Raw genomic sequence first — 12,675 nt, 5'->3', positions numbered from 1 at the left:
ACACTACATTGGGGTGTGCACGTTAAAGATCCCACGATTGACAAAAGGGTCTTTCCTGGCAAAATTGTATAGGCATAGATAAAAAATGTCCACCAAAATACCCGTGTGACTTGGAATAATAGGCCGTGAAAAGTAGGATATGCGCCGAAATGGCTGCGATCTGCTGGTCGATGTGAATGCGTGATGTATTGTGTAAAAAATTCCATCTCACACGGCATAATTAGATCCCTGCGCCTTGAGTCCGAGTCTGGAGATACGCGCGCGATATAAGACTTCATATAACAAAATTCATAGCTCATAATTCAGAGACATTTAAGTCTTCAAATTTGTAGAACCTGCACTTGTAATCATAACAAGTCATTTTACTATCCCTTTGAAGTTACGGAATGAACTCCGATGCATTTGGAATTATCCGTATGAGCGGACAAGGGAGACAACTCTTTCGTGTAAATGATGTCGCATGATTGACAACGTACGCCATTTTTGGTGCATTTTGGTCGATTGAACAACCAAATTAATTAATTATGCTTAAGTTTGGAGCTCAATCCGTCAACTAATTTCACGGCAAATGTTCTTTGGCTTGCTTACATGGACTTGTATCAAAAATAAGTCAAGAATGTCACTGGATTATGAGCTATAAATTTAACACGCTTAAGTTCAAGATTACCACTTGATGACCGGTTGACGACTAGCTGTCTTTGACCAGACTTCAAAAGATCAGTACACGGAAATGGAAACAACGTAGCAATCTGTATGTGACAGGACAAAATGAGCAGACGCCCGCAATCAGTGCGCGATGAACTTTAAGGCACAGTAAGCCTCCCGTAAACCATCACAGATACTGTCAGGCTTATACACACAGTACAAACACCCTTTCGTTTAAACACTCACCGCTTGAGAACATCCTAGGTGCCCAACGTAAAGTGCGAGCAATTTTCAAAGAATTTATTTTCGTGGACCGTCTGATCGGCAAATCAGGCGCCTCGTTTTGGCGCTAGAACTAACTTTTGAAATCTAGATAATAAATTGACAGCTTGTTACACAAACATTCTTAAATCATAAAAGAATTCTTTTTTCATCGAGACAAGATCAGTACAATTCGAAGTTTTGAAAGTTTGAAAAAAGAAAAGCCAGGAAACGTGTCACACAAACCGTCTTTTTCGTAGCAGACGACGGTTGTGCTTGGCGCCCGTTCCTCTGAACAAGCAACTGCTACCGCTCTAGTTCGTGTGGATCGCAGCCGTTTGTTGCGTTTAGATTCAGAGGTACACAATAACGTGCTATTGCAGATAAGCTTACAGCGAGTCGCATTGAAATTGTGACAGGGCGACCAGTCACCAATTATAGAGTAAAGTTTTTGTCATTGTCCAGTCTAGTGTTTGTAGTTCATGTTGCCGATCGCTTTATGTTTTGTGTAATGCCATTAAATTACATATTCCTACTCCGAATCACATGTAGCAGTTGACTCAGTCTAAAGTGCTAGGTCTGAAAAGGCTACCCGTCTAAGGGGAGCAACCCCAACTAAAAAAGTGTAAACGTAGCTATGGTAATGACGACGCACCCAGGGAGTTACCTCCCCTCCTGCGTACTACGTCACTACTGCTACTGACCACGTGACCCCTATCATTCGACACTTCAGCTTTCTAGGGAGCAGGTCGTGAATTTTTTTTGGCTCTAGTGGAAGTTCGCTGTTTGGTGTTTGCTTAGACACCCACCGGCACCCACACCCGTCTCTTCACCCGCTGCACTGGTAGTTGGTGAGCTCGTTCCTTTACTTGTATCGAACGTAATTTTCTGTTGCTACTCGAAATTTTCGGCCACGTGTTGGTCACGTATTTTGTGGTAGCCATTTTGGAATTTTGTGTCTCCATTTTGTTGTCAGCATGTCTGACGGAGACAAAAAGCGCGAGCGCGGCAAGGCTGATGTGAAAGGGAAAATTAAACCCAAGTCTTCCACTTCTGTCCCTAAGCCTATTTTGGTTGTGGTTTCTGACGCGGCTAACAATAATGTTATGACGGTCCCTATTTCTGCCCCGAATGACCAGCCGGTTGTGGGGCAGTCTAATCAACCTACGCGTACCTGTGTTTCTCGCTCGTCTTCTCTGCCGCTTGCAGATTCGACGTCGCTGGTTTCATCGTTGCTTTCTTCGCTGGTTCCCGAGCTTCGCACGCTGGTGAGAGAGGAGTTGGTGCGTTCTCAGCCGCCGACTTCCGTTGTCCCGTCGATGGCTTCTTTTCCGCTTCCGGCTGTGACGCTGTCCTTGACCGAGGCGGTTGCTTCTGTGCCTTCTACCGCTGTGGTTGGCGACGCAAGTAAGTTGGGCTGGTCCGTAGGCCCTCGTGAGGCCGCTGGACGCTCCCTGCTGGGAAGCAGCCCTTTTCGGCGGGTTCACGACCCGCAAACCCCTGTTCGTTCTCACTTTGGCTTCACGGAAGACCATCGTGTCGATGAGCAATGGCGGCATTTGGTTCAGGCTTCGACGCTTCCGGCACTCGCCGGAAGCGTAGGTCCTCCGACGTACGCACCCGCTGGGGTCGTTTCCGGAGTCGACCAGCCGGTTCCGTCTGCTGCGCTTCCGGCACTCGCCGGAAGCATAGGTCCCCCGATGTACGCACCCGCTGGGGTCGTTTCCGGGGTTGACCGGACGTGGCCCTCTGGGCATTCGGCCTTCCGGCCGCCGTCCACAGTGTCTGCGCTTCCGCTTTTCGCGGTCGCGTCTGATACTTTTCCGGCTCAGACCGGATCTGCTGCTTCTTCCGCTTCCGCTTCCTCTCAGGTGGCAGTCGCGGGGGGGCATCACCAGCCCTTTGGGCAGGTGTCTCAGCCCTGGCCGGGGCAGTCAGCGCTTCCGTCTTCGGTTGTTGCTTCGACTGCGGTTCCGGTTCCGGCGGCTGCGGGCATGCCGTCCTCTTACTCTTTCCCTAGTCAGGGCATGAGTTCGGATGGTATTGGAGTGGACGGGTTTCCGGTTTCCGGTTACGGTGTTCACCGCCCTTCTACCAGCAACGTGGACTTCGGTCCTTCGCCGGATGTTTCGGATATTCAGTCCGTCGCCAGCGAGGCTGCACGTGTTGGCTATCCGGAGAGACTCAAAGTGGCCCTTGAGGCCGCTGCTGAGGTCACTTCGAGATATTTCGCGGAGGGGGCTTCGGTCTCTTCGGCTGCCGCTTCGACGGCACCGTCCGCGATGGCCGACTTTCGCACTGGGAAGGAGGATGACTCATACTTCCGGTTTTTGGAGTCTCCATCCATAGCTTTTCAGCTTTCTCAGGTGTTGGCCAAGCCATCTCCTTCCGGAAGCGGAATTCCTTCACTTCCGGTTCCGCTGCTCGTGCCTCACGGCTCAGTTCCGGAGCTGGCTCAGCAGTGGTTGGCTTCGCCTTCTCAGGCTTCTGCATTCGCTCTGTCGTCTCACAAGCGATTGGTTTTGCAGAAGTCTCCTAGGAACTTGTTGGATGCGTTCGCTCTCCCGCGTTCATCTTTGACAGTTCCTCCGGAGATGCTGGCCTTGTTGGCCAAGCCTATCAAGAAGGATGACGGCGTGCTCTTTTCTGAGAACACTCTCATTGCTTCTGAAGAGGCAGGGCGTCAGCAGCTGGAGCTTGCCTCCATTGCTGAGACTCTCATTCGGGCTCTCTCTCGTGCCCTCACTGATTCACTGAATCCGTTCTCTCTCAGCGAGGATCAGGATGCGGATGACGTCTCCACTTTGTTGGCCGCTCTTGCGAGGGTCAATGAAGAACAGATGAGACTTTCCGCGGTGCACTATGCGCACTCTGTTATGTGTCGTCGGGATCTCTTCCTGTCACACTCTCAGTTTTCGGATCAGGCGACCAAGGACACTTTGCGTGCCTCACCGGTCTTGGAGGGTTCCCTCTTTGGGCATCTCGTTTTTGATGCCCGAAGACAGGAAATTCAGGCTAACAGGGACCAGCAGTTCTCTGACTTTTCCCTGCACAGCCTTAAGCAGTCCAAGCAGTCTCAGCCTTCTCAGCCTAAGCAGGCTAAGGTTGCTGGCCCTCCCAAACCGGCAGACAAGGGTCGTGGACGTTCCTCTTCTCGGGGCTCGAGAAGACGACCGTCTTCCGGCAGGGGGAGAGGCGGCTCTGGAAGCAAGCCTCACCCCCAATGAAGTGCTCCCGATCTCCCCCCCACCCCGCCCTCCACTCTGGTGATGGCGGGGGGCCCTTCCAGGGCACTTTCCCATTGGCTCGTGTCCGTACAGAGTCAATGGATCGTGGGGGTCGTGAGGTCGGGCTTCCGTCTTCTCTGGAAAGATGGCAAGGCACCTCTGGTCAGGCGTCCGCCGGCGTTCAGGCCTCCCTCCTCGCAGGAAGCCATTTCCGTCCTTCGGTCGGAAATAGACTCCCTGGTGCAGAAGGGCGCAGTGGAGAAAGTCCTCGACCACAGTTCCCCTGGGTTTTACGGACGGCTTTTCGCCGTCCCCAAAGCCTCAGGGGCATGGCGTCCTGTCTTGGACCTGTCGTTCCTCAATACCTTTTTGAGGGAGATAAGGTTCAAGATGGAGACGCCAGCGTCGGTCAGGGACTCTCTCCGCCCGGGAGATTGGGCGACTTCCATCGACCTGACGGATGCATACTTCCATATTCTTATGCATCCAGCCGACCGGAAATGGCTTCGTTTCCGGTGGGCAAGTCAGGTTTACCAGTTTCGCGCCCTTCCTTTCGGCCTGTCTCTCGCCCCTTGGGTCTTCACCATGGTCGTGAGACAGGTCTGCGCGCTGGTGAGGTCGCGGGGTGTCCGGCTACGTGCCTACCTGGACGATTGGCTCATCCTGAGTCAGAGTCAGGCGGGGTGCGAGCAGGATACCCAATCGGTTCTTCGGGAGGCCAACTTGTTTGGCTTCTCGATCAACCGATCAAAGTCGGAGCTGACGCCGTGTCAGACGTTCACCTACTTGGGAATGTCTTTCGACACGGTGGCTTGGACTGTTCAGCCCTCTCAGAAGAGGGTGGACAAGCTCCAGGCGTGCATACGCTCCACTTTGCCTCTCCCGAGGGCCTCCCTGCGGACTTTGGCCTCCATCTTAGGGCAGATGGAGTCCATGGCTCTCCTGGTCCCCTTGGGGAGGGTCCACAAACGTCCCTTTCAGCTGGCGCTGAAGCCGTTCGTGGACTCTCCCACGGTGGATTGGAATGCCCTCATCCCTCTCCGGGGATGGTTCCAATCCGCTACCCTTCCGTGGCTGGACACGGAGTGGGTGTGCAGGGGCGTGCCGATAGCCCTTCCTGCCCCAGACTTGGACCTGTTCACGGACGCGTCCTTGGTGGGGTGGGGGGCTCACACAGACCAGCTGACTGCGTCAGGTCTGTGGTCGGCAGATCAGAGGATGCAGCACATCAACTTGCTGGAGCTAGAAGCCGTGGCTCTAGCTCTGGACAAGTTCCGGCCCTCCCTTCAGGCCAAGCATGTTCGTCTGTTTACAGACAACACGACAGTGGCAGCTTACATCAACAAGCAGGGAGGGTCGCGGTCTCCGTCGCTTTCGGCCAGGGCCTGCGAGATCCTGATTTGGTGTTCAGAGCATCAAATCAGGCTTTCGGCCAGGTACCTGCCCGGAAGCTTGAACACTCTGGCGGACGCGCTCAGCCGCTCCGACAGAGTGCTTCAAACAGAGTGGACCATCACTCACGGAGCGCTGGATCGTCTCTGGTCTCTTGTGCAGAAACCTCAGGTGGACCTTTTTGCCACCAGGTTCTCGAAGAGACTACCAGTGTTCGTCTCACCATTCCCGGATCCCGAGGCGTGGGAGACGAACGCGATGGACATTTCCTGGTCCGGCCTGGAGGCTTACGCGTTCCCGCCATTCCAGTTGCTCACGCGAGTTCTCAGGAAGGCGGAGCAGGAGGGCCCGTCCCTCCTGCTGATCGCTCCTCTTTGGCCGTCTCAGCCGTGGTTCCCGGACCTGCTGAGACTCGCCCAGGGCCCTCCCATTCCTCTCGCTCTCACGCGAGGAGAACTGGTTCAGCCTCACACCGGCAGCCTCCACGCAGAGCCTCAGATGCTGAATCTTCACGCGTGGAGGTTGTGCGGTCTTCTCTGAGGCGCAAAGGGGCATCAGATCTGACCATGGACCTGGTAGGACGCTCGCACAGAGCATCTACCTCGTCCGTTTATGAGTCACATTGGAGGGCCTGGGTTACCTGGTGTCACGAGCATCGGCTGGATGCTACGGCGCCCCGCACGATGCACGTGGCGAACCATCTTGCTTTCATGTCCTCTCAGGGAGCTTCCGCTGCCTCGTTGAAAGTAAGAAGATCGGCCATCTCGGCGACCCTACGCCAGATAGGTCGCTCTATAGATGTTAGTGGCGTGATCGCGGGAGTCATCAAGGGCGCTTCCCTTTCTGACGTCAAGTCCCGTACGCCCGTTCCTAAGTGGGATCTCTTATTGGTCATGGAGTTTCTGCGTTCAGCGGATTTCGAACCTCTCAGAGATGCCAGTTTTGCGAACCTTACACGCAAGTCCCTTTTCCTTTTGCTGCTAGCATCGGCAAGAAGGGGCAGTGAGATCCACGCTCTTTCCGGTAATTCGGACGACATTTCCTTTGAATCAGATGGGTCCGTTACCTTGCGGTTTCGGCCTGAGTTTCTTGCGAAAAACCAGGCTCCCGAGCGAGCTTCGCCTTTGGTTCATGTCAGGCCGTTGTCCACTATTCTGGCTCCGAATGACCCAGACTTAGTAAATTGCCCTGTTAGAGCCCTTCACATCTACCTTGCTCGTGCTCAGTCTCTTAGATCCGCAGCTCAAAAGCTTTTGTTTATTTCTCTCAATACGGAGAGACATAAGGATATCACTAAGACGACTCTGGCCCGGTGGGTGTCGGCGCTCATTAAGCATGCTTACGAGTGGAGCCGCCGCAATGAAGGGGGGACACAGCCTGTCCTTCCTCTGGAATCAGCTCGGGCTCACGAGACGCGAGCTTGGGCTTCCTCCTTGGCCGTGTTACGATCAAGAAGACTGGAGGAGGTGCTACACACCGCATACTGGCGTTCCGAGGATGTCTTCTTGAATTTTTACCTGCGTGACATCTCGGCTCTTCGCCAGGATGGATCTAGAGCTTTGCCTGCCATGGTGGCAGGGGGTCAGCTCTTGACAAGGATTTGAGAGTGAGTTTGAACTTTTTTCTTGCCCACCGCCTTGTTGTTTCAATCTGCTACATGTGATTCGGAGTAGGAATATGTAATTTAATCGAAAATTTTATTGTAAATTTTCATTTAATAAATATACCTACCCGAATCACATATCGTAGTCCCTCCCACCTACCCCGCTTATGATTTGGAGATTTTATTCTTCGAGTCGAATGATAGGGGTCACGTGGTCAGTAGCAGTAGTGACGTAGTACGCAGGAGGGGAGGTAACTCCCTGGGTGCGTCGTCATTACCATAGCTACGTTTACACTTTTTTAGTTGGGGTTGCTCCCCTTAGACGGGTAGCCTTTTCAGACCTAGCACTTTAGACTGAGTCAACTGCTACATGTGATTCGGGTAGGTATATTTATTAAATGAAAATTTACAATAAAATTTTCGATTATCTGTTAAATTTTGAGATACATAATTATGTCCAGTCACCGGTAGATCCTAAGCGCGCCTAGCCGTCTGTGTCCATGTGCTGACTAGTCTTTGATCCTTTGAACTAAAGCCGCTCTCCTAGGGAGAGAGGGGTAGCCGCTGGCCTGCATTGGTATCACGATCTCCTAGTTTTGATAACAGCCATATTCAGCATGATAACACTACCGTAAAATCCCCAGAAAACGCCCACCCCCCCTCCGCACAGATTTCGGCTAAAAGTAGGGGGGCGTTTGCTAGGCATACACCCCTTTGCAAGATAAAATGTCATCACATTTTCAGGAGAAAAAAAATGATACAACAATGTCAGAGAAATACAGTGGGACAAACACACACACACACACACACACACCAATAAATGAAGAAGAAACAAGAACGCTGAGGCGTGATTAACCATTAACCGGCTGTGTTAATCAGTGTGTGTGTGTGTGCAGTGTGTGTGTGTGTGCGTGTGTGTCTGTGTGTGCGTATGTGTGTGTGCAGTGTGTGCGCGTGTGTGCGCGTGTGTGCGCGCGTGCAGTGTGCGTGTCACGTGTGTGTGTGTGTGTGTGTGTGTGCGTGCGTGTGTGTGGTACTGAATGTGTAGATGCAGTGTGTGTGTCACGCGCGCGCGCTCGTATGTGTGTGTGTGTGTGTGTGTGCGTGCGTGCAGTGTGTGTGTGGTGTGTGTGTGTGCGTGCAGTGTGTGTGCGTGTGTGTGTGCGTGCGTGCAGTGTGTGTGTGTGTGTGCGTGCAGTGTGTGTGTGTATGTGCAGTGTGTGTGTGTGTGTGCCCGGTGTGTGTGTGTGCGCGTGCAGTGTGTGTGTGTGTGCGTGCAGTGTGTGTGTGTGTGTGCAGTGTGTGTGTGACGGTGTGTGTGTGTGTGCGTGCAGTGTGTGGTGTGTGTGTGTGCGTGCAGTGTGTGTGTCACGCGCGCGCGCTCGTGTGTGTGTGTGTGCAGTGTACGGTGTGCAGTGTGTGTGTGTGTGTGTTGTGTGTGTGTGGTGTGTGTGTGTGTGTGTGTTGTGTGTGTGTATGAAGGAAGAAAGTAGTGTTGACCGGGTTGCGGTATACGCCAATATCTTCTTGCCCTTTTTTCCACTGTTCGAGAAAAAGATCAAACTTTAGGGTCACGTCAATTCAGGGTCAGTAATGAGAAACTTCCTGGTGCGGCGTAAAGTGTAGCTGTAATATCCTTACACTGTCTCTACAGCGACGTGCACACACGCATACACTGATCACAGCTTTGAAAGTTACTCGAAAGACATCTCATGTATCGTGTCAAATCCGAAGTGAGAGACGAGCCATGAACTCTCCCTGTGTTTTGGCTGAACAAAAGCATATCAGACCGTGAGGTAGGTCCTCTTAATCAACACTCCTTTAAAACATTCTTAGACTCTGATGTATACTTTATTTCAAGCTTTTTGTTGAGAAGTCTCGGGCATGTTTTGACGGTTTGGGTTGAGCATGTCCATGTATGCCAAAAGGTTCGAGTGGCTTGGCTGACTGCAAAGTACAGTACCCGGCGAAAGAAACGCAACTCATTCGCGCCCACTGTTGCAAGTGATTTTTCGTCATTTTCATGGTCGTAAAATATTAACCAGATAAGGTACATCCAAAAGGAAGACAGATTTGTGGAGGATATTTTACTGGCTGTACGATTAGTGCATTATTATCTCATCCTTTTGTTTCTTGTTTACCTTTTTACATTTAGTCAAGTTTTGACTAAATGTTTTGACGTAGAGGGGGGAATCGAGACGAGGGTGTGGTGTATGTGTGTGTGTGTGTGTGTCTGTCTGTGCGTGTGTGTGTGTGTGTGTCTGTGCGTGTGTGTGTGTGTAGAGCGATTCAGACTAAACTACTGGACCAATCTTTATGACATTTTCCATGAGAGTTCCTGGGAATGATATCCCCGGACGTTTTTTTCTTTTTTTCGATAAATGTCTTTGATGACGTCATATCCGGCTTTTTGTAAAAGTTGAGGCGGCACTGTCACACCCTCATTTTTCAATCAAATTGATTGAAATTTTGGCCAAGCAATCTTTGACAAAGGCCGGACTTCGGTATTGCATTTCAGCTTGGTGGCTTAAAAATTAATTGATGACTTTGGTCATTAAAAATCTGAAAATTGTAAAAATAAAAAATAAATTTATTAAACGATCCAAATGTACGTTCATCTTATTCTTTATCATGTTTATCATGATATGTTATATTTGGATTAAAAACAAGCTCTGAAAATTAAAAATAAAATTATGATCAAAAATAAATTTCCGGAATCGATTTAAAAATACTTTCATCTTATTCCTTGTCGGTTCCTGATTCCAAAAACATATAGATATGATATGTTTGGATTAAAAACACGTTCAGAAACTTAAAACGAAGAGAGGTACAGTAAAGCGTGCTATGAAGCACAGCGCAACCGCTACCACGCCAAACAGGCTCGTCACTTTCACTGCCTTTTGCACTAGCGGCGGACTACGTTCAGTTTTATTCTGTGAGTTCCACAGCTTGACTAAATGTAGTAATTTCGCCTTACGCGACTTTTTATAAACTGTGTTATACAGGGTAGGGGTCAAGCGAGTCATGAATGCAGGAAAACGCTACAAAAAACATAAAAATGCATTTTGTTTTAACCAGGTAAGGAGAGCTGTGGAGGAAATTCATCTCTTAACATGATCATTTAAATTGAATTATTCGTTATTTTTCATTCATAACATAATTATGATAACTTCAGAAACAGATTCACAAAGAGCTATGGTTTATCGACGGACATTAGAAAGTGAAGAAGAACTGAACAACGTACGCACCTGACATTCAGCGCTAAATGTCAACAGAATTCGGTGAGTGTTGCGTCATCATTTTCAAATAATAGGTGAGAGAGATAACCCCTGTCATGATAAATAAACCATCTCTTCACAAGTGTGTATATTATGTAAATGAGGTCGGGTCAAACTATAGTCTTGCTTTGTCCTCAGAAGTAATTTTCTACTGCTCGTAATGACAAAGTCACCGAGAAAAACCTTCATTCTTTGGCTCGCATTTCAATATTTGTAGAAAAAAAGAAAAAAACAACAACAGCAAACAGTGTTGCAGTCTCTATGTATTTTACGCTCAACTTAGTGAGTGTCGCTTATGAATTATGTGTGTGAGTGAGTGAATGAGGTCCTCGTGACGCCACATGTCACCCCTAGTGTGTGTGTGTTAATGTGTGTGTGTTAGTGTGTGTGTGTGTGTGTGTGTGTGTGTGTGTTATCATAGTGCGTGCGTAGGCGCGCGCGCGTGTATGTATGTGTGTGTGTGTGTGCGTGTGTGTGTGTGTGTGTGTGTGTGTGTGTGTGTGTGTGTGTGTGTGTGTGTGTGTGTGTGTGTGTGTGAAAGAGACGAGAGAGAGAAAGAAAGAGAGAGAGAGAGAGAGAGAGAGAGAGAGAGAGAGAGAGAGAGAGAGAGAGAGAGAGAGAGAGAGAGAGAGAGAGAGAGGTGGGGTGATATAATTTGTGTTTTTTCGCCTTGCAGATATCTTTTTAATTTGTTTACGCTTCACGTAAGCTCCAAACGACGTGAGTAGTTCCGAACTCATTTTTCCCGCTTGATTCGAACGTGTATCAAAGATCACAAATAGACTTCACTGATGATCATCATATATGAGGCTACCTTACAAGAGGACTAGGGGTGACATTTGGCGTCATGAGAACAAGACAATTAAGATGTATGCTTGTGGCGTCAGATATACGTTAGAATGACGTCAATAGGACAAGAATGCCCAAGAAGCATGTGCAAGTGTGTTTCGCAACTAGGAGACTTGTGACGTCAGTCAGACAAACAGAATCTGCGTAGACTGTCGCTGCTGACGTCAGAATTTACGTCAGAATGACGTCAACAAGCCAGGATTGCCCCGTGTGTTTGAAAGAGTGCCAGCTCCGCGTGGTACCTTGCGGAAACCGACACTGCTTCTGCGTAGACTGCCTTCACACCCTCGCTGGGTTCAGAGAGGTGGGACAGCTTCCTTGCCCCATCTGTCGCCAACCAATCACCTACACTCTAAAAGGTGTGTCCAGTTTTCCTATCCACAAACTATCGCCCAACACAAAACTAATAGATCTAGACATCAAGGCGAGATCTTCTTGCACCGTTTACCGTCCACCTCGAGCGGCAGTTCAGTCCGAGCATGTGACAGGCGAAACCATGGAGAACAACCGTCTCATCTCACGGCCGAAGAGCAGAACAGACTCGCGAAATATCCCGCAGGAGACCAGGCAGCGCGCGCAAGAACTGGAAGAAAGAGCTGACAGTTTCAATCGCCGGAATCTTCCGCGGGAGGAGTATCAAAATACAAGTTCTGGAAGCAGTAGATTTAATCCTCCTCACGCAAGAGAAGAGCTTCGCTCTGCCCATAGAACAACAAGATCTCGTCTCGGTTCGAGAGTGGGATCTAGATACGCAGAGACGTCAAGAACTCCACAGCCAATTGGCGAAGACGAGCAGCTAGCTATCCGCTTGCAACAGCAAGAATTCCTGGACGTAAAACAGTGGGCGTGGCCATCGCAAGCACAGCCTTAATTTCTAAACATCCAACCACAGAAGTGTATTAACAAAACATGTCCCAAAACACGATGTTTGGAAATAACTCTGTCAAGTGTTTATGGGTTGTATGAGAGTTGCTTTTCTTTGTTTTTCCTTGGCAACACTGAGGCAAGCTACACGTGACTCTGTTGGCCAACCACTAGCGAGCGGTTCGAACGTGTCGTTTCCGTTGTTTTTGATGTTAAAAACTGACCTACGATTTAAGAGCAGACATCGGCCTCGAAGTGCACTTCAATTTTGAAACCGTTATGGCCATTTTGTAGGTCATGGCCATTTTCAAATTCATCATGCATTGATTATGGCCGCTATATTATTTTTATTGTTTTTTTCGGAAATCGCCATAAAGGTTTCGACATTTTTTGGCAGCCCTTGCAGTCACTTTTTCCCCCTCGCCGTGAAACAGTTGGACAATTCTGCCGAAATGACAGCAAAGGTTTCGGAAAGAAGCAAGCATAAGAAATGTTGTCTTTGTTTATGTGTGTGAATGTGTGTGTGTGTGTGTGTGTGTGTGTGCGTGCGTGCGTG

General features: G+C 49.6%; 1 long non-coding RNA gene across 1 annotated transcript; it reads left to right on the top strand.

The window, feature by feature from the left end:
• Positions 1-8,669: 8,669 nt before the first annotated feature.
• LOC138979461 (uncharacterized) lies at positions 8,670-12,675 on the top strand. Its single transcript, XR_011460042.1, has 3 exons — positions 8,670-8,924; positions 10,304-10,409; positions 11,083-12,675. It is a non-coding gene; the product is annotated as an uncharacterized lncRNA (long non-coding RNA).

The sequence above is a fragment of the Littorina saxatilis genome, linkage group LG11 (assembly GCF_037325665.1).
Source record: "Littorina saxatilis isolate snail1 linkage group LG11, US_GU_Lsax_2.0, whole genome shotgun sequence".
Lineage (NCBI taxonomy): Eukaryota > Metazoa > Mollusca > Gastropoda > Littorinimorpha > Littorinidae > Littorina > Littorina saxatilis.
Note: the sequence above shows the minus strand (reverse complement) of the source record. Positions and strands in the feature narration are given on the sequence as shown.